Source organism: Oryctolagus cuniculus, chromosome 1 (assembly GCF_051225735.1).
Source record: "Oryctolagus cuniculus isolate XC-2025 breed Fujian yellow rabbit chromosome 1, ASM5122573v1, whole genome shotgun sequence".
Classification (NCBI taxonomy): domain Eukaryota; kingdom Metazoa; phylum Chordata; class Mammalia; order Lagomorpha; family Leporidae; genus Oryctolagus; species Oryctolagus cuniculus.
In genome coordinates this window covers 113,106,920-113,128,886 of record NC_142867.1, presented here as the reverse complement: position 1 = coordinate 113,128,886, position 21,967 = coordinate 113,106,920, and the positions used below count along the sequence as shown (strand labels likewise).

General features: G+C 59.0%; 1 protein-coding gene across 4 annotated transcripts in view; it reads right to left on the bottom strand.

Annotated features, from left to right (window-relative positions):
* The window catches only part of GRIK4 (glutamate ionotropic receptor kainate type subunit 4), a 433,666-nt gene extending 416,995 nt beyond the window's left edge, over window positions 1-16,671 (bottom strand). For 3 of the 4 annotated variants that reach the window (XM_051819403.3, XM_089313654.1, XM_051819410.3), the window contains exon 1: window positions 15,910-16,668. The gene's annotated coding sequence lies outside the window, so the exon portion shown is untranslated. Of the gene's footprint in view, window positions 1-15,909 lie in introns of all 4 variants that reach the window. The other variant, XM_051819416.3, reaches the window with a different exon arrangement.
* Window positions 16,672-21,967: the final 5,296 nt, after the last annotated feature.

The following is a 21,967-nucleotide window of genomic DNA, read 5'->3' as shown; positions in this document are numbered from 1 at the left end:
GGACAGAGGTGCTATCCACTGTAGGGAAGAAGGCCTGGTGATCAGAGCTCCCCTCGCCTCCGAAATGCTCTCCAGCTCCAAGTCCCCCCATAGCCCAGAGGTCTCGATTTTCCCACATCCTGGAGCTCAAGGCACACCCCCTCGGTGTTTCCTAAAACCTCCTTAGGTCTCTGAATGCCATTCAGAGCAGGGCCCAGCAGAACCCAGCCTGCCCAGTAACCTGGTCGTCAGAAGACGAAGGTGTTCCTGGAAGGCAGGGGTCAGGCTTGGCAGGAAACGCCTGCCCAAATTAAAGTTCTTAAGCACTGGTAACTGAAATAGATAACTGGGGGCTTACTCACCCAGCCGCAGCTACCTCCTCAACCGGAGACGCTGTGCGTTGGCAAATGTGCTTCCCAACACGCCTTGCTGTGCAGCTCAAGGACTCCCGGAACCGGTCAGCAGCGGGGCAGCCCTCAAGAATGGGGCACCCACCCCCACCCCCACCCCCACCCCCACGGCAGCCAGGGACAGTGTCCTGAGCTGCCACAGCTGGGTTCCCGTCAGGCTCCCTCCACCCCCAACAAAATTTCCTTCCCTGCACCCTCCTCCCTCTCACCTGCCCCCAGGCCATCGGCGGATTCATTTGCTCACCATTATTCTTAAAACTCAAATTTTATTAGCAGTAGAGCATGAGTAATAAATACTAATACACTGTTTGCACTTGAATTAGCCCGGCACGTCCTGGGACCACAGGGCTATTTGTCAAAGGCAGACTTCCTTCCCCACCAGCACCTGGCAGTCGGGACACAGGTCCTTCCAAGGTCAGGGACACACAGGTGCTAAGGAAGGATAGGAGGGCCCCTGAGCCATCAGGAAGGGAGTGCTAGAGCTGTGACACTGGAGAAAGAACAGGACTCCAGCTCTGCTGCGACCCTGGCTGTGGGATCTGGCACATGTCCATCTCGCCACTCTGGACCTCTGTCTCCTCATCTGTGAAATGGGTCAACAGCACCCACCTGCCAGGGTTGCTGGGGACACAGGAGACACCGGATGGGAAAGCCCCTAAAAGCAAAGTTCACGATGTGAAGCTGAGGTTGTGGCGTGGAGGGTGGGGCTGGGGGAAGGAGGCTTTTCTCTAACAGGAGCCTTGGGATACACACGCATCAGCCTGACCTTGCTCCAGGGATGGACAGGCAGTGAGATCCCCCACACAGCTAAGAGGGGCCGGCCTGGGCACGTGCGTGCGCAGGTGTCAGGAATCCAGGTTGCATCAAACAGGGGTGCTCACGGTACCCAGGCTGGGGCTCAGGCTCAGCTGAGCGAGTCACGGCCAAGGGCAGTCCTGCCAGTGCAGATGGGCACCTTTCTCCTCTCTCTCTGATGTTCAGCAACCTTGCGTTTCGTGGCAGACACTTGGCAAGATCCTGCAGAGTGCCGGGCCCTGTGTCAGAGTGTGTGGCACAGGACTGGATGGGGTAGCCTGGTCCCTTGGTCTCCCAGAGCTCAGAACCCAGGATGGAGGCTGAGCCACCAGGCAGTGTGGGAAGTGCTCCAGGAGCACACAGGGGTAGCGTCCCAGAGGCTGAGGAGAGCACACACAGTAACAAGGCCAGAGCAGGAGAGGAGGTGGAGGAAGGGAGAACAGCATGTGCAAAGGCCCTAAGGCAGAGTACAAAGCTGCCCCAGGGAACCAGAGTCAGCACTGCAGAGAGGCAGCTCTCAGTGGCCGGGATCCCTGAGAGAGGCTCTGAGGAGGGGACCCACAGTCCCTGACCTCAGCCAACCCCCAGTCAACCAGGAGTGACAGAACCAACGCACTGAAGACAGATACAATCGTCAGCAGCCGGAGCAGCATGCATGTCTTTGATGAGGTTTAATATGTAGCCAACAAGAGCTGAAGGGGTGAGTCAGGCAGGGCAGGCCTCCCAGAGGAAGTGAGCTGGGCTGAGCTGGCCAAAGGTTTCATCCTCCGGGGTCCTAAGTGGACCACCAGGCCCCTCATTCTCCCACCTGATTGGAGGAAGCCTTGGACGACAACAGAACTTTATCTGATTGCCAGTTGCACACAAACTGAGCACAACGCCATCCCTCTCACTAGTCCAGGCCACACGTCAGGGCGGCTTAGCGTGAGTCGGGCTAACTTGCTCAGCCAAGTAATAGAGGGACCAAAAGTGCCGACTGCCCGTCTTCCCCAGCCCAGCACACCCTGGAGGATGGGAGGTGCACCCCTGGGAAGCAGCAGGGTCTCTGGGAAGACGCACACCCCAGCGCAGGCTGGGCACAGCCAGGGAGCTCCCTCCCCCTCCACTGCTGGGTAAATGTGGCCACTCGGCCTCTCTCACCCGCAGGGGACTCCCCTGGAGCCTCTCCCGCCCTCCAGGACCCCGGAAACCCTGCAGCGAGCACAGCACATCTCACTCTCCTGCGGCTGCGGCTGCGGCTGCGGCTGCGGCTCCGGCTCCCCACTGACTGCCAGTGCGGAAGCAGCTCCAGTTTAGGAGCAGCACGGGCGCTGGGGCCGTTCTGCACGGTCCACGTGGCCGGTAGGAGCCTGCAGGGGCAGAGCGGCAGGGATGGCACGGGTGCAGGAGCCGAAGCCCAGGTCGGCACAGAGGACGGGCTCAGGGCCACACCTGCGCCTCTCAGTCCTTGACTCCGTGCTGGCTTTGGGTCAGACCTGGGCCACCTTCCACTCTGCACAGGCTGGTTCTGTGACTTTAGGCAACTTAGGTAGCCTTTTTCTTTAAAGAAAAAAAAAAGGATTTGTTTCATTTATTTGAAAGGCAGAGTTACAGACAAAGAGGGCAAAATAGAGAGGGAGATCTTCCATCCACTGGTTCACTCCCCAAATGGCTGCAAAGGCTGAGCCTGGAAGAACAGTACCGGGGTTGGGCCTCTGCCTCAGAGCCTCCTCCTGACCCACCCCACCCCTAACCTAAAGTCAATGTGGTCACCCCATACACCCCTCAGTTCTCACCAGGCCCTCAGAGCCCCCTAACGCTGGGCTGGATTGCGTTTGAGCAGAAGGTGCAATGCTTAGGGCCCAGGTCCAGGCACACCCAGGGTCCTTGGGTGCTGATTCAGCTCCCTTGCGGTTATACTAACCTGAGAGCCCAGTCCCATGAGCCATGTGACAAAAGGCATTCTGGGCACCACCTGGCTGATTCTCAAGCCCCGCATCTGTGAGTCGAGGGCCATACACGCAAGCCTTCCACAGCCGGGCTCATTGCGAGGCTGGGGCCCCCAGACTCAGGGCCCCTGCAGACACGAGCTCACAAAGGAAGCCATGCATTCGGGGCCAGCGCTGTGGCTCACTTGGTTAATCCTCCGCCTGCGGCACCAGCATCCCATATGGGCGCTAGATTCTAGTCCCGGTTGCTCCTCTTCCAGGCCAGCTCTCTGCTGTGGCCCGGGAGTGCAGTGGAGGATGGCCCAAGTGCTTGGGCTCCTGCACCCACGTGGGATACCAGGAGGAAGCACCTGGCTCCTGGCTTCAGATCAGCACAGCGCCAGCCGTAGTGGCCATTTGGGGTGGTGAACCAATGGAAGGAAGACCTTTGTCTCTCTCTCACTCACTAACTCTACCTGTCAAATAAAAAAAGAAAAAAGAAAAGAAAGGAAGCCATGCATTCAACAGGTAGGAGAGCACTGCAAAAGGGGAACAGAGCTAAAAGGTAAGCTTGGGTGGCATTCGGCAGAGCAGTGAGAGGCTGCCTGTGATACCCGCACCCCACACCTTCCAATCCCAGCTGCCTGCTCACGCGCACCCTAGGGGGCAGCAGGTGATGGCTCCAGCTCCTGGGCCCCTGCCGACCACGAGGGAAACTGGGGCTGAGTTCCACCAGCCCTGGCTGCAGTGGACATGTGAGGAAGATCTCTCTCCATCTGTGTCTATCTCTCTCTTTCTCAGACTCTCTGCCTTTCAAATAAACAAAACAAAACAAAAAAGTTAATTTTGGTGCCAAGAATTCTGAAACCCAAGCACAGCTTTTTCTTAATAAGCGTTTGCCACGGACTCTTGAAGACCCCTCCGTCACGTGCGGTGAGCACCTGCCGTGGGCTGCTACGGCCCTAGCTGTTGAGGAAGGAGCCCGTGTCTGTGTTAGAGACGGATGGTGACCTCTGAGGACCTCAGAGATGGACGATGACCTCTGAGGACCTCACAGAGGCATCCAGGCTCAGCGGGACCTGGCCTTGCCATCCCTCCCCCCGCTCCCTGGGAGCTGCTTCAGTTCCTCCCCTGCTGGGGGCTGGAGGCTCCTTAGGGAGGCTCTGGCCACTGTGGTGCAGCAGGGCTATAAGAGAAAAGGGCAGGCCTGGGTGATACCAGGCTCCACTGCGTGCCCTTATGCAAGGGACCCGAGCATCTGTGACCTTCCCTGCCAAACAGGAACTAAGCACTCCCGCAGCGTGGGGCTGCTGTGAGGACTTGCAAGAGCAAGTGCACATGGAAATTCAAGGAGCAACGGGGACAGTGGCATCACTGGCCCAGGAGGAAGGACAAAGGTCAGCACCAGGGGCCTGCTTGGTGGTACCGCAGGGTTAAGCCGTCCCCTTAATGATGGCAGCATCCTGTATTGGAGCACCGGTTTCGGTCCTGGCTGCTCCATTTCCAATCCAGCTCCCAGCTGATGCACTTGGAAAAGCAGCAGAGATGGTCCAAGTGCTTGGGCCCCTGCCGCCCATGTGGGAGACCTAGATGGAGTTCGGAGCCCCTGGCTCTCTGGCCCACTGGGGAGTAAATCAACGGATGGAAGCTCTCTCTGTCTCTGTCTCTTCCTCTCTCTCTCTGCCACTGTGCCTTTCAAACAAATAAAATAAATCTTAAGAGAAAAATTCAGCTCCAGGTTAAGCTCCGGAAATGCCCCCTCTGACGCCCCGCCCAAGCCCCTTCCTTGGAGAGGAGCCTGGGGAGGAGGGAGGCCAGCCACCGCTGAGGGAAACGCGCTTTTCCCGCTGACTTTCCGCTCCCAGATAGCACGATTGCCTTGTTTACTGCCAATTTGCACCCTACCTGGCAGAGCTCATGTTCCAGCCTATTTACTCTGGACTCTGGCAGGACTCTTACCTTTCAAAGGAGACTCACATGGTGCTATTCTGGCTCAAATAAACTGGTGAGCTTTCGCCACCTAATTGCCCACCCTGTGCTCTTAGATTTGGGTCATCGAATTTCCAGCCCTCTGATGCAGCACCACCCAGCCCCCCAAGGCGCAGCCGCCCCCAAGACCTCAGCTCCCCACCACTCCCAGGCCCAATCTGGCAGCTGACGGATCGGCCAGACGCCTGTGCACATACTTCCCCAGGGCCCGGCCTTGGAGTGAGCCGCGGGCACCTGCTCTCGGGAACGGACGGATGCACAGCTACCTTCAGCACAGCACCAGGCGACAATCTCAGGCGCGAGGCAAATGCCAGCCGTGGACATTCTCTGAGCAGCCAGGCCATCACCCTCCCAGCCAGGGGATTTCAGCGTGGGGAAGGGAGCCCTGGAAACCCAGCGAGGACGATACTGCGTGCTGGCCTAGTTCCTGCTCCCAAGGTGTCTTCCTGGCGGCTGGCAGGGGTTCCAAGGAGGGGGCAGAATAAAGACCCAAGGTCAATAGAGTTGCCTCAGCATAAGGTTAAGCTTCTGGTAGCTTCAGGAGCCACTCACGGCCCGAGCCCCTTCGGCACGCCATGCAGGGCACTGGTTGCTCTCACCTGCTCTCCTGTTCCCAGCAGCCCAGCAAGGCAGTGCCCTGTATTACCAGCGGTCAAGACCATGGCCCAGGCTGCCTAACTTTCATCCTGGCTCCACCAGGATGTGACCAGGATGTGTGACACACCAGGATGTGTGACCGTGGGCAAGCAACTGGATCCCTGCAGGTCTGTCTCCTCTGTGTAGAATGGGACAACACAAGCATTGTGACACAGCAGGTTAAGCCACTGGCTGTGACACCAGCATCCCATATCAGAGCACTGGTTTGAGTCCCAGCTGCTCCGCTTCTTATTGGGCTCCATGCAAATACTCCTGGAAAGTAGCAGAGATGGCCCGAATACTTGGGCCCCTGCCTCCATGTGGGAGACCCAGATGGAGCTCCTGGCTCCTGGCTTTGGTCCGGCCCAGCCCAGGCCACTGTGGCCATTTGGAGAGTGAACCAGAGGATGGAAGAGCTGGCTTGCTCTCTCTCTGTCTCTGCCTCTCTCTCCCTCTCTGTCACTCTGCCTGTCAAATAAATAATCTTGACAAAATAAACAAATAAGCACTTAGCCCTGCTGAAGAGTCAACATAAGCTCTAAAGCACCTAGAACAGCACCTGGACTACACAGGTGCTCGGCGTCAGCTTGCAGAAGAGGTGAGAGGGAGAGAGAAACACAGGAGCGGGGGACCGGGCGAGGGGCTGAGGCTGCAGGAGCATCCCCGGGGGCTCTGTCTGCAGGAGCATCAGCTGGGACGCTGGGGGCAATGATCTCAAGCTCCTTCCAGGAACAAGATTCTGTGATTCATTTAACCTCCCTGGTTGTGCTTTTCCCAGCAATCAAATAGCCATTGTCATTGCTGGACAAACGCAGCTCTATTCTGTGTAACGGCCTCAACCTGGGGAGAGCAGGTGTTCCCGTGCCATGTGGGCAGGCCCCGGGCAGCCTGCAGAGCCCTGGCAGGGAGCAGGAGGCTTTGTGGCCTGATTCAATTTCCCAATCAAATAATTATGGGGTTTCCGGCTAGTTACTGACATTCCAGAGTCCGGAACAATAATCTCCTCCACCCCCAGCCCTCCCTGCCTCTCAGGTTGGGGCCCTGTGAGACCTCTGCGTTGGGGGAGGGGTGGAGTGAAAAACTGCCAGCAACCTGGCAGCCTAAGCGGTCCTGCAGCTCCAGGGCTAGGCCCGCTGTGCGGCCGAGGCACCCGAGACCCACGCTAGTCTTCTCCAACTCTGCAGACCCCTCTGCTGCCACCAAAAAGAGGGCAGCCCCAGTTCCTACCCTGACACCTGTCCTGATCTTACAAACTGGGCTGGGGAGACACGGTTGGGAGCAAGCATGCACGGCGGGAACAATTGCGCCCCCTCGCCCTGCTGCGAGTCCCGGACCCTGCTCATGCTATCTGCCGACTCCCAGCTAACAGCCACGGACAGCAGGGGCAGCGGGCTGGGCCTGGAGGCAGCGGCGAGCGGGCCGGCCCCCGGCTGGTCCTGCCAGGACTTCCCGGAGTCCAGGGTCCTTCACTGATTGTCCAGTGTTGCTAGTGGCCCTCTCCATCAGCAGTCAAAGAAGCCAGGCCAAGGAAAGACCAACGTGGCAGAGGCATGGGGGTCCACTGGCCGCCCCCATGCTGGCTGACAGCAAGACAGGCAGGGGCTTGGGGTGTCAGCTCTTAAGACAAGCTGGAAAAGGAGTGAGGAGGCAGAAGGAAAGTGGGGATTCCATGCATGCATGCACACGAGCACACACACACACACACACACACGCACACACACACAGCTGCCACAAGGGTTTGAAATCAGACTGCCTGCGTACCATGTCAGCTCCGCTTCACCCCAGCTAGGAAACTTCCCAGAAACCAGCCAGCGACTCTGCACCTCAGCTCGTCCTCTGGAACGTGGTGCGACAGTAGCACCTTAAGGTGTGCGTCTCGGTTCACGTGGGCTACGCTGACAAAACACTGTAAGGGGCCGGCGCTGTGGCACAGTAGGTTAATCCTCCGCCTGTGGCGCCAGCATCCCATATGGGTGCCGGTTCTAGTCCCGCTGCTCCACTTCTGATCCAGCTCTCTGCTATGCCCTGGGCAAGCAGTGGAGGATGGCCCAAGTGCTCAGGCCCCTGCACCCATGTGGGAGACCCAGAAGGAGCTCCTGGCTCCTGGCTTCAGATCGGCACAACTCTGGCCATTGTGGCCATCTGGGGAGTGAACCAGTGGATGGAAGACCTCTCTGTCTATCCCTCTCACTGTCTGTAACTCTACCTCTCAAATAAATAAATAAAATCCTAAAAAAAAAAAAAAAAAAAAAAAAAAAAAAAAAAAAAAACCATAAACCAGGCAGCTTATAAACAGCAGGAATCCATTTCTCAGAGTTGCCAAGGCTGGGAAGTGCAGGACCAAGGAGCCCGCGGATTCAGTGTCCAGCGAGGGCCAGCTTTCTGGCTCACCCTCAGCAGATGAGGGGGGCTCCTCGGGGAGCAAGGGTGCTGACCTCACTCCTGAGGCTCCGTCCTGGTGACCTAAGCACTGCCCAAAGGCCCCACCTCCTCATGCCACCACCTTCACCTTGGGGGTTAGGATCGGAGCACATGAGATGCGGGGAGACACAAACGCAGCCCGCAACAGTGACTGAGGGAATTCACCAAGACACCCACAGAAGCGCCCTGCACGGGGCACAGCATTTAGTAAGCGTTTAGTGACAGTAACTGTTACTGCTGGCGTTGCTGCTGTTGAATTCACAGCTGTTGTGTGTCTGCCTAGTGCCAGCAAGGCCCTCCCCCTGCCCCCAACAAGCCCACAGTCCAGTGCCTTACAAAATCAAGAGCATGGGGCCGGCCCTGTGGCGCAGCGAGTTAATGCCCTGGCCTGAAGTGCTGGCAGCCCATACGGGCGCCGGTTCGAGTCCCGGCTGCTCCACTTCCCATCCAGCTCTCTGCTATGGCCTGGGAAAGCAGTGGAAGATGGCCCAAGTGCTTGGGCTCCTGCACCCACATGGGAGACCCGGAAGAAGCTCCTGGCTTTGGATCGGCGCAGCTCTGTTGTGGCCATCTGGGAAGTGAACCAGCAGATGGAAGACCTCTCTCTCTCTCTCTCTCTCTCTCTCTCTCTCCTCTCTCTGCTTCTCCTATCTCTCTGTAACTCTGACTTTCAAATAAATAAATAAATCTTTAAAAAAAAATCAGGAGCATTCTCCCGCTCAGTTCTAATCTGATTTTAATTTCATTTACTTATTGTTCATCTACTTCAAAGGCAAAGCAGCAGAGAGAGGGAGATCTTTCATCTGCTGGTTTACTTTACTCCCCAAATGCCTACAACAGCCAGGGCTGGGCCACGCTGAAGCCAGGAGCCAGAACTCAGTCTGGGTCTCCTACTTGGGTAGCAGGGGCCAAAGCACTGGAGGACACATTAGCAGGAGGCTGGATTGGAAGCAGAGTAGCTGGGACCCAAACCTGCGTGGACGTGGATGTCCTAAGTGGTGGCCCAACCTGCTGAGACATGATACCCGCCCCTCTAGTCTGATTTCGTTTCCTAATTGAAGGGACAAACCATCTGTTGAAGTCTCTCTTTCCAGTCCTCTCACTCCCACCTGGAGGTCACTGGAGCCAGGAAAAGGGCTGTAAGCTGGGCAGCCTGGGCTTCTGCCCCTGCTCTGCTGCCCCCTGTTGGACAGTGTGGATAAGGCACTGAACCACCGCAGTCCTGCAGCCATCTATGGCCGGGACTAAATCCACTCCCGGATTCTCAGATTGGAAGAAAAAAAAAAAAAAGGTTGCACCACCCCTCGAAAGGGCAAGGCCCTAGCCCCCGGCCCGTCACCCGCCTTCTAGGGACATTGCTCTGTAGAATCTGATGAGAGATGCTCTCACAGCAGGAGAACATACTAACATTTGTAACAACTGCGCCACTGACCGACACGCGCTGCACCTGCTGAGGTCACACAGGTCACGCCCGTCTCGTCCCGCTCCTTTCTCAGAGTGCAGGGAGGAGCTGGGACATCTGAGCAGAAGTGGCCAGCCCCTGCCCCACCCAGCCTCAGGCGAGCGAGCCAGGTGCCCAGCCAGGCCACTCAAAGGGCAGACAGCTACAGAGGGCGACCCTTTGCTTCACTCCCGAAACACACCCTCCCTCACAGGGAGCCTGCTTCGGACTGCAGACACGGGACGGCAGAGCAGCCAGGCCCAGCTCCCGCGCCCTGGGCCAGGCCTCCACCCTCCATGTCCTCTTCAACTTTTCTTTTTTATTAAGTGTGCCTCGCGGCCAAGCTAGTCTTTCACTTAAACATCTCAACCTCCTCTGGGCTATTGATTTCTCATTCCATTAAATTCTCTTCTTTAAACTCCAACTCCAAACACGTATTCACTCCACAGCCACCCTCCTACCCCTACCGCTGTGACTCCCCTGGCCTGGGAAGCCACCTGCACCTCTGCTTCCTGGGGGCTGCCATGAACTCTCTGGATCAGGAGTTCTGCAATGCGGAGCTCAGTATGTGCCCATGCTCATGTGGGGCAAACTGAGGTAGCCTGGGATTCTACTCCCAGTGGCCCCCTGCACACCACCTCCGAGATGCCCACTGAGATTCTGCATACCCCAGCTTCCGATTCAACGTTTCCAGGGCTAAAACCCCCCAGTACCCTAGCAGCGACTTTCAACACCTCTTGGCTTGTCCTTCTCTCTGCTGGACCACCTTACAGGTAAAGGGGAGGGGCTGACGGAGGGCCCCCGTGGGCCTGCCCACCACCTCCCAGTATGGAAGGACTGGCCAATGCCCAACTCAGGATTGAGGCTGGGCAGCGGGCAGTCTCGGGGCCCAGCAACCCAGGGAACTGCTGGCCACACAGGCCAGTGCCGAGCGGCTGGTGCCCAAGAAGGGGGGAGGTGGCAGACATCCGGAAGTGTGGCCTCACCTGGGAGCCCTGGGATAGCGGCTCCCAGAAGCCTGGGGCCCACACGGCCCTCCTCTCCGCTCTTCACCCTCCGCAGTCTGCGGATCTCTCCGTTACAAACGTTTGCTAAACACGAGTTGCGGCCCCTTAAATAGGACAAATATTTACTTAACAGCTGCTGTGTGCAAGCACCAGGGACACCCCAATGAGCAAAGCAGACGCAGTCCCTGCCCCCTTGGATGGAAGCTCTGCACTCTGTCCTGGAGAGGCGACAGACGCAGAAGGAAGAACTGAAGCGCGGTGCGTCCTGGGCACGGGTCCCGTGTCACCCGGCGCGTGTGCAGTGAGGGCAGGTGGGAGAGCGGGGGGTGCGAGTCAGGCTTCACAGGCTTCAGAGACGCCTGGGTCCTGGTGCCCTTGTCCAGGTGCCGCTGCCAGCCAGGCACCCCAGAGCCACGTGGGCTGGTCCCCCAGCCGCTCCAGCCACCTCCCTGGGGCCTGTCTCTCGGGACACACTCGTCAACTCCCCCTTCCAGCTTCCCTGCTCTGCCAGGCTGGAAGTCCGGAAGTCAGCCTCTCGTGCTGCACCTGCACTGCAGATGCTGCCCCAGGCCCCGCCAGGTGCACCCCCTCGCCCCTGCCCTCGCCCTCGCCCAGCCTCAGCACCTCTTGCAGCACAGCATTGTCTCCCCAGGAATCTCTACGTCAGCCCCCGGCCTGGTGCCTCCACCTGAGCCTCTTCTCTTTGGCGTTCAAGGCTGTCTTGAATTCAGTTACGTCTACCTCCCGCCCACCCCCACCCTGGTCCACTCCGACACCCTGCTCCTCCTCCAGCCGCAGACTCTCCCTCCCCTTGCCCCGTCCACTCTGCCGCTCACCCCTCCCCTCACCCCCGGCGCTGCCTGTGCAGCCCCTCTGTGCCCTCCACGCGGCCCTTCTTCCTCCAGGGCCACCGAGCCCCTGGTCTGGGCTCCCACTGGGGCTGAACACCTGCTTTGCACAACAACACACGCGCCTCTAGGTGCGCTCCCCACCGGGATCCTCAGCCAGCAAGGGTGGCAGGGTGGTGCCTGACACTCAGGGACCAGGTGACCCCCGTCCCCGCTGGGCTGCACGGAACAGTCCGAACACCCAGCCGCTTCAAGACCCGGGATAAAGCATTTTATAGCGCCCACCCTCTCACCTTTCCAAAGCAAATGTTGCCCACTGTAGGGGAAGTCACCGGGGTCCACAGCCCTCCCAGGTCTGTGACAGGGAGCAGGTGTGTGACCGGCACCGCATGGCCCGCCGGGGCCCCGTCCCCATCTGTAAAGACGGAGATGCTCACTGTTAACTCACAGGTAGCTGGGGTGCTGGAGCCACGGGGGCAGAGCACGCGGTCAACACGCGTGCAGCAATTCTCTGCTCCCTCGCAGGGCAGTGGGATGACACAGCCACAGCGGTCGGCACCCCCGCAATCCACTCCCTCCTGCCTGGGTCCATGTACCTAGCCTGGTGCTAGGGGGTAAGAGGTTTCTGTTCATGCTGGATTTGCTCCACGTGCAGCAGCCCCTATGTTATAGGACAAAAGTTACTACCAAGTAGCAACTTTTTCTCAGGTGGCTACTATGAACAGGTGCAATTTATGGGGTGCCAAAGGACCCCCTGTTAGGAGCCGGGGCATGTGAAAACTCAAAGGTCTGGCCCCTCAAAGATATGCCCTCTGGGTGAGGAGGCCACCAGGGGCAGACAGCAGTCAATGCCAGGAAGGAGCCAGGCACCAACCCAGCCCACCAAGAGAGAGGGTGGAAGGGGTCCCCACCTGGGCCTTACCCATGACATGGAAGACTCCTGCCCTCTTGAGTTCCACACTGCCAATCATCCTGAAGCAGACTAGAGCATTCCCATTTTACAGATGAGAAAAGTGAGGCTCTGAGAGGTGAAGCTGTCTGCCCAAGGCCATGTAGGGAGTGATGCCAGGACAGGAAGTCGGGCCTGTGTGACACGTGGCAGCTGGAGCTGCCATCCCCCCATGTCTGTAGAGATTCACTTGTTCCTTGTTTGTTTTCTCCTTTAAAGACCTACTCATTTATTTGACAGGAAGAGTTACATAAGGGAGAAACACAGAGTTATCTTCCATCGTCTCATTCACTCTCCAAACGGCCACAATGGCTGGGGCTGGCCCAGGCTGAAGCCCGGAGCCTGGAACTCCATCGGGTTCTCCCTCATGGGTGGCAGGGGCTTGAGCACTTGAGTCACCCTCCACTGCCTTCCTGGCTGAGAAGTGGAGCAGCTGGGACTCGAACTCCAATGGGAGGCAGGCATTGGCAACGCCAGCTCTGTCACCCGCACCGTGCAAATGGGGAGATGTGGATGGGCCAGAAGGAAGAGGAGAGCCGGGCTGGGCCAGGAGGAGGGAGCAGGCGGAAGGTCATGCCAGGTGCCGTGGCATGTCCTGAGGCTTGGACTCACACACTGGGGGCCTGCAACTCCAAGCAAAGGCATCCGAACTGTACCCAGTAGCCTGGATGCTGCCGAGGGCGGTGAGACAGGGTGCCCAGGGGTTAGCGCCACATTTGTAGGCAGACAGACGGAGCAGCAGGTGCCTGGACGGCCAGCCAGGAAGCCCGCCCTCCTTACCAAAGCCGGTGCTGAGCAGCTCAAGGCCCCGAAGGGGGACAGTGGCAATGATGAAGCCAAGGTCGGGCTGGACAGGAGAGGTGTGCAAAGGAATGCAGGAGCCTGACGCACAAGGAGTGGGGTGGGGACGGCTGAAGGAGGGGTCAAGGAGCCACCCCCTGGGACAAGCCAGTGGGGGGGGTCAAGAGGAGTGGGCAGGGGGTGGGGGGTGGGCACAGGTGTTCCGGGGACCAGAGTAGCGCTGAGTCCGAGGCAGAACAAGCAGACCCCTGCAGGCCCGGGGTGGGGCACAGGGGGTGGGGACGCCAAGGCAAGCAGCCCCACGGGGAGGACTGAAAGTGCCATGCTGCCCGAGAGTGACGGGGTGAAGTGGTCAGAGGCCGGGGCTGTGACAGGCAGCCAGCAGTCTCCTGAGAGCACTGCACTGCCCCCACGTCTGCAGGTCCCTGAGACCCCTCCGCACAGGCTGCTGGCGGTCCAGCTCGGAGCCATCGAACAAAGTCATTTTTCTGGAAAGCACATGGAAGGCTGCAGAACGCAGCACACACCACAGGGACGAGTCTGAGGCCGGGGTACCAAGAGGCGCGTCCACCCGCGTGCGCACACACACGCACCTGGCTGCCCACCCACGCCAGCCACCTGCCCACCGCCAGCTTCCTCCACCCGGCTCCGCTGGCTTTCTGAGCTGTGCTCGCATCTCACTGGGGCAGCCTCCCCTCCCTCCCTCCAGCTATCTCTGCAGGCTCAGATCCAACTCGGGGACAGCTGAGCGCCCCCCTCCAGCGAGCCCCCCACCAGCGCCCAGCAGTTGGAAGCTTCTCCCTAGGGCCCCCACTTCCCTCCCAGTCAGCGGAAGTTCCCACTCTGTCCTCAGGGGAAAGTCAGACTGCAAAGCAGACCCAGGCTCCCTGAAGAACTTTGGGTGCCGATCAGTGGCCTGGGCAGGGGATGGGGAAACAGAAAATCAAGTCCTCTTCTTTTGCCGCCCCCCCCACCGCACCCCGCATCTGCTGCTCTCCCACCCTCAGGGCCAGCTGCCTCTGGATCCCAGGGGACAGATGCCAAGGAGGATGGGGTGAGGCGCAGCAGGTGAGACAGGTAAGAGGCCGCTGGGCAAGCCCCAGCCACAGGAAATGCATAAAACACAGAAAATTAAACAAACCCAGACGCTGTAATGTGTGCATATTAGATTAACTCTCCAAAGGGTCGTGACCTTGAGGAACACATCCAGCCAGTGAAGAAAATAATAAACCTGATTAATGACGAGGCCTGAGCCGAGGCTTCAGCAAAAGGAGGGCCTGATGATGCCCGGCAGAATTCCAGGGACTTCCTCCCCTGCCAGGCCTGGGCCACGGCAGACCTGCGCCAGACCCCTCAGCCCCAGCCACGCCAGCACAGACTCCCGGGCAGACACAGAGCCGGCCTTCTCTCCCGGGGACCCACGGCCCACCCAGGAGGCCCCTGGCCCCGGAGGTGCCACTCCAGCTGCTCCTGATGCTCCTAGAAGTGTCACCACCACACAGGTGACCCCCAGGCAAGGAAAGGGAAGGGAGTTCCCTTTGTTCCCCACCGGGCCAGTCCTCTCGGCCAGTCTTGGTCTGGCCTCCACCGAGGCCCACTGCCTGGCCAAGGGGCCCAGCAGAGCCCAGAGCTCCCCGCCTCTTCCCGGGCTGCCTAGGCCCTTGGGAGATGTGCCCAGGAGAGCCACTGGAGGGAGGCAGGGAGGTGGCACCGCGTGGCATCGCCAGACAACAGCACCGAGAGGAAGATGGCAGCATCAAGTACAGATGCCAAGAGCCACGCAGCCCCAGGTCCAGCTGGGGAGCAGCTCAGCCCGCATTGCCCCACCGCTGCCAGGCAGCCGGGCCACAGGGCCTGGCCCAACCCCTGGGCGGCCTCCTCTCCCAGCCCCAGGTCCCCCGCCAACTCTCCCCTCACTTTCCTCAGAGCCAGGGCGCCAAGGGGGAAAGACACAGGTGCTCCGGGCGCCTTGGACCACCTCCTGTCCCACCCAGGTCCCGGGGCGCCCAGCCCTGGAGAGCCACTCAGTGGGCTCCCCTCCCTCGCCAGCCAGACCCCTCCCCCTCCCGCACCCAATGCAGGTCTCTGGAGTTTCGCTCTCACTTCCCACTCGGCTGAACTAGGGTGGGATGGTGGGGAGCCCCCCGAGTCGCGGGAGGAGGGTCCTTTCTGGGAGGACGCTGCCTCCCCCAAGCAGGGCGGAGGGGGCGGGGGGTGTGGTGGTGGCCGGAGTCCAGCGCAGGGGCAGGGGGCAGCCCAGGCAGATGGCAGCGAGGGAATGGGGAGGGGGCTGCGAGGGGACGCAGGGCTGAGCCGGGACGGGGAAGGCGGCGGCGAGGCGGGGGCAGAGGCGCCGGCGTCGGGAAGGGGCCGGCAGCCCTGCAGGGGGCAGAGGCAGGGCTGCGAGTTGGACCGGGAGCCGCGGAAGGGCTGCGCAGCGAGGCGGGCGGCGGGCGGCGGGCGCGGGGACGGGAACTCCGGGGCAGAGCGGCGGGCTCCGGCCGCGAGCCCGGGGACGCAGGACGGAGCGCGGGGCCGGCGGGCCGAGGGCGGCAGAGGGGCGGGGGCGCAGGGCCGGGGCGCGGGCCGCGGCCCCCGAGGGCAGCAGCGGCGGAGACGTCAGAAGTCGGGGCGCGGGCGCGCGGGCGGCCGGCGCGGGTGGGACCCGGGGGGCGCCGGGGGCAGGCCGGGGGGGGAGGGGCGCCGCGGCGGGCTGCTGCCCTTACCTGGGCGGCTCCGCACTCCGGGGGCTGAGCCGGGGGCCGGGCGACGCTCGGCCGGCCGCGGGGCTGCTGTTTTCCTATGTTTCCCTTCCGCGGCAGCCGCGGCGGCTCCAGCACGATCCGCCGGCAGCTGAAGGCAGAGTCTGTGTCCGGCTGCGAGCGAGCCGGGCGCGGGGAGCGCGGGAGGCGCGCGGGGAGGCGCGGGGCGCCGCCCGGCGGGCAGCGCGGGAACTGCGGCGGCCCCGCGCTCGGCCGCCGGCGGGGGTGGGGGGGCGCCCCTTCGGGGCCCAGTCGGCGCCCCGCGCGCAGCCCGCACGCCCCCTGCGACCGCTCGGTGCCTCGGCCGGGTGCGCCTGGAGCCCAGGGGCAGCGGCGGCGGGGTGGGGACGGCTCCGAGTAGCCGGGAGCAAACTTGCGGCGACCCGGGCGCCGGGGCCGAGCGGGAGGTGGCGGCCGAGCTGAGGGGCGCGCGCGGCCGGGCGGGTGCTGCGGAGTGTGGCGCTCAGGTGGGGAACCCCGGCGTAGCCCGCACCCTCCACCGCCCTGCGCCAAGGGGCTGCCCTCCCCGGCCGGCTTCGGCGGGCGAAGGGCGCCTCCTGGTGGCGCGTGGGGAGCAGCGCGAGGGACGAGCGCGCCCAGTGACGGAGCGGACTGCAGCCCCAGCGGGCGGAAGACGGAGCGCGGGAGGCTGACCAGCCCCACTGTTTCAGGAGTGCAAGCATCCTAAGGGGAGCTGTCACCTGCTGATAACGGGAGAGCATCCCGAGGCTGGGAGAGGCGAAGGGACCACCCCAGACACGCAGGTAGCGAGGGGCAGGACCAAGGGGGTAACCAAGCCCTCCGAGGCGCAATGCCGTGTCCTCAGGAGCAGCAGGCTGGGGACGAGAAAGGGGCCCAAGGGGCATGCGACCTCCGCAAACCTATTGGCTCCTCTTTTCTGACCCACAGAGCGCTTTGAAGGGACCACGGAGCTGACCACAGCAGCCCGGCGGCACACCCGCGATCGCATTCATTCATTCCCTGCAGGACACGGCCTTCTGGGCTGCAGGGGGCGATGTGGGCGGCAAGCGGGCCTGCCTGACCCTGCGCTGCCTGCTCCACACTGGGCTTGACGCGTGGATGCGCCTCAGGGAGGGCGGGCGGCAGGCCGGAGGGCTCCCTGTCTCCAGCGGGACGTAATGCAGCACCTGTGTGCCTGCTCACGCAAGTGCGATTTCCAGCAACCTTCTCATCAGCTCTGTAGGGCAGGTGTTCAGGGGAGCCTGACCCCATCTTACAAACAAGGAACCCTGTGGAAACTTCCAGATCATGTATGAGAAAGCCGCATCCTGGGATGAAGGGGCTACCCGGAGCTAATTTCTTTTAAAATTATTTGTTTGAAAGGCAGAGACACGGAGATCTTCCATCTGCTGGCTCACTCTTCCAGCACCTGCAACAGCCAGGGCTGGACCAGGCTGCAGCCAAGAGCCCAGAACTCCATCCGGGTCCCCCACATGGGTGGCAGAGACCCAAGAACTGGAGCCTGGAGCCATTGTCTGCTGCCTCCCACAGTGTGCAGTCGCAGGAAGCTGGAAAGAGGAGCAGAGCCAGGAACCAAACCCAGGCACTGATCCAGGACGCGAGTGTCGTAACTGCGGGCCAAACGCTCAGCCCCAGAACTCACTCCTGACTGCGGTTCTGCTCCCTCTAGCTTCCTCCCACAGCTTTGCACAGTGCACAGGACAGCAGCTTGAGCCCGAGGGGGCAAGAGTGGCAGGCACCCCCGAGACCTGTGCCAGAGAGGCACCGAAAAGGAGGGCGTCGCTGAGGTCTACCGTGCCTTCAGACTTGGAAATGCCAGGTGTGGATCCCTGGCACCCTTCTACTGGGAGGATGCAGACCAGCGAGATGGAGAGTTCAGTGTTTGCGAAGGAAAGTACTGTCTATGTGGAACGCTTCTTTCGCCCATGAGCTCATCCTGTTAACCAGGGAAGGGGGAGGGAGCTGCTGGCTCCTGAGACTGCTGATGGCTCCAGAGGCAGCCTTGGCTCTGGCCTTCCTTCTCACCAAGCGGATCCCTTGCTTGTTCCACTGCTAACAGCAGGGAGCCCGGGCTTTCGCCCACCCAGCTTGTTTGCCTTCCCTCAGCTGCCAGCTGCTGAGCCCTTGGGAGGCCCTGTGTGCTTCCCACCTTCTCTGGTCCTGAATGGCAGGGCAACTGGTCAGTCCAAGTTCCAGCCAGACTACCTTCCCCAGCTCGGCTCTAGGGGTGGGATTCTGCAGCTGCAGGGGCTGAGGAGGCTGCTGCCTTGAATGGTAAAGCAGAAGTGTTGGGAGTTGGGGGCCTCCTCTAGGACTTGCGGTCTGAAGCGTCCCTGGCGGCCAGTGGCTCAGCAGTGTTGCACAGACAGGGTGCAGTGTGTTTGGGTGCTTTGGTGGCTGGAGCCTTAAGGAGGGTGTTCCTCCCCCTGGATTTATTCCTAGCTTCTCCCTTCGCTGTTTCTGCCTTGTCTTGGCTCTTGCCAAGGTCCCTTTGAAGGTTCGTCACAAGTACAAAATGATCCCACTGCATCAACAGGGCCAGCCATGGCAGGCGGTGACCTGGGGGCTTGTCCTCCCATTGCCCAGCCTTCTACCCGGTGCCCTGACTTTAGTCTGGGCCCCTCCAACATATCCTTACTGGCTGCCAAGGGCGATGATGGAGCTAAACCCTAACTTAAAGCCCTTCATGACCCCATACACTCTAGAAGGTAAAGTGGAATCCAAATCTCAGACCAACTTCCATTTCAGACTCCACCCGTGCCAAACTGCCTCTTGTCCTCTGGTCATCTTGATGCCTCTTGAAGACACGGAAGTCCACCTGGAAGTCCCCGGCCCCTCATCCCCACATGGACCCCCAAGTTCCTTCTTCCCTCTGAGAACGGAGTTGAGGAACCATCTCCTACTGTGAGTGTGCATACCTTACTGTCCAGTGCCTTCCCGACACTTAAGTTACTTCCTCCCTTGGACCCTCCCAGCTCTTGTTAGAGTTCTCACTGACCTGACCGCATCTGCTCTCAGTGACGGTCTGCGACCCTGTTCTCCTGGAGTTCTCTTTAAGGTTCTCCCTTCTTTCTGTTTGCCTCAGGTATATCCACAGAGCAGAACACCTGATCTTAGATTTTCCTGCCATTTCTTGGCCAAAGGTCTGTGATGGGAATGAGGACTTACAGAGTAAGCTTTGATGGGGCCCTCAATTCTGGCAACTCATATTTGCTCCTGTCCTCACCGCTGATGAGCAGGTGAAATCCTCCCGCTAGCCAGTATGAAGCTAGGAGTCTTCGTGAAGCTTGAAGTCTGCGAACCTAAGCTGAAGTTGAGGTTCACATTTGAGAACTTGAGGGTGACGGTAGCAGACGCCACGTGGCATGTCCATATTGCCATACGATATTAAGATTAACCCAGTCTGCCAGAGTACGTTGACCCCCAGATTAAAAGACATTTTGTGTCCTCCTTGTCACCTGTCTGGGAGGTGAGTGGTTCATTCCTAAGGAAGCATGTCTTAGAAAGTGGAATTGAACTTAGAAGGAGAAATGTTCTTTGATTCTTACTCATGCCTTAATGGATGCAATATGCATTGGTTTTGCCCAGGCACGTTATGGACCAGTGTGGGCAAAGAGCAAATATGAATGCATGTAGCCTAGATGGCAACAGAGCCCTCATGCCTCCTATTAGCATATCACCCAGCCCAGCTGGCTGCAAAGACTACATCTAATGTTAAAGAGCCCCACCCTCACCTGTCGGCCAGGACACAAGTCCCTTCTGCAACATCTCTCATCTCCATATTACTAATCTAGGCATAAAGAATAGTGTTCACACTGAAATTTTAAATTCCAGATTATCCTTGATCCAAACACAGCCTGCCTGTCATGCGGCAACCTTGCCCTCATCCCTCATGTGGGACCCTCATTCCTTCTCACCATGCCTCTCAGTTTCCACTCACCTCTCTGCAAGAGCTGAGCTGCCATGACAATTAGCTCTTTGAGAAATCCTTGTGCCAGGCACCAGACGAAACAGAAAGCAAGACAAATCAGGGCCTGTCCTCCTGAAGTTCACAGTCGAATAACAGAATCTGTAGAGATAACACACTTTCCTTCCAACAGTTTGGGTCCATTCTGACATCAGGCATTTTCTGTGTGGTGCTTACATACAGAATTCACTGTATGTGACACAGTCATAGCCTGGCTGGGGGTGCGGGCAGGGGCATATGGCTTACGGTAATTTGAGCTGCGGTCGGGAGCGGTCATTTGGCCTGACAGTTAAGCCCCAGTTAAGATGCTGATGTCCTGTTCTGTGGGGCCTGACGTGAACATCCACCTCTGCCTCTTGACCCCAGCTTTCTGCTAATGTACACCCTGGGAGGCGGCAGTGATGGCTCAAGTAATTGGCTCCTGCCACCCATGGGATTGAGTTTCTGCTTTGTGGTTTGAGATCATCCCAGTGCGGACTCTTGTGAGCATTTGGGGGGTAAACCAGCACATGGGAGCTCTGTCTCAGAGAGAAAGTGAGCGAGAGGGAGAGAGAGGGGCAGCTGAAGGCCTTTAGAAAAGCCCAGCTAGGTGTGCACCAGAACTCTCAGTCTGAGTCTTCCTCGGACCTGTGCTGGGGCTGGAGCTCTAGCAGTGCACCGAGAGGGGCCTTGTGTTCAGTGGCACCAGCAGAGGCTTGGGAGCGCTCCTGAGAGCAGTGTTGTACTTGTTGTTCTTCGTGTGATCCTCACAGCTAGTCTAGGTCGGTTCCAGTACACAGTGGCCTAGATATAAACCGCTCAGGAAGGAAGCAGCAGAGCTGGGCTCAAACCCGGAACTCCCATCTCCAGGGGGGAATTTCGTCAGAGACCACTGGGCGAAAGGGTGCAGCGTGTCCGGGTCAGACAGGGGGACAGGCTACGCACTCCCTTTCCCACCCTTTTCCCATCTTCCTTCTTCCCCAGGAACAGCAGTGGCTGAGCAAACAGTCCGGTTGAACAGGGGGAAGAGGTGGAGGGTGGGGAACAGGCTGGCATTCTGCACCTGGGAGCAAAGCATAATCCGTTTAGCAATGGCAAGAACAGAGAGAAGGATCTGTCTTCTCAGTGCCAGCAACCTTCAGATATCAAAAATAAGGTGGCAGTTTTCAGATTACCCCCAGGTGGTTGGGATTTGAAATTTATCCTGAATATAGTGTTGTCTGAATGGGGGCACTAAGTCTTCCTGTGAATCATATGGTATGGCACAGGATACTAGAGAATACTTGAGGGCAAATGTGTGCAAATATCTGTGTGTATCTATTTATGTGCATGTGAGTCTGTGCATGTATGTAGACCATGTAGTCACACATGCACACGTACTCATTTCAGCATAATGCTGGCTGTTTCTCTTTTACAGCTCAGTAGAGCAGTTATTCAAGCATCTCTCATTTGCCAGGTACAGTGTTAGGCACTAAAGGGGACAGAAAGAAAAACTGGGCATGGTTTCTACTTTCAAAAAGCTTTTAGTATGCTGCATTTAATTTGCCCTACTAGAGTTTTAAATTCGACCTCACAGCGATATTAGGAGCTTGAGGTCTCTTCAAGGAGTTCGGAATAACAAAAGGAACACAACAGCAGGACTTCCGCTCAACCAGCACAGATTCTGTACTCATCCTAGCTAAATGAGGGATAGGTGACCAAGCACAATACTGAGTCGTGGGCTATGCCCAAGTTTGAAATACTAGGAGAGATCCATCACCAGCGCAATTATGGCAAAAATTTAATGCCAGGGACTACAGTTTAACATGCAGTCATTTCCATTCTCGCTCTTCCAGATTCCAGGCAAAAATCTCATTTGTAAAAGAATTCAATTATCTTAATTTGGAAAAGACTAAAGGAAGATGTGGTGGCTGTCTTCAAATATTTAAGATCTTTCCATGTTGCTGTACAACCAAGACCAATGGACAGAAGTCACAGAGGCCAATTTTAGCTCAAATAAGGAAGGATTTATGAGTTGCCTCAGAGATAATGAGCTCCCCAGCACAGGAAGGATACAAGCAGATGGATGGCCATCTGCCAGGACTGCCGCAGAGG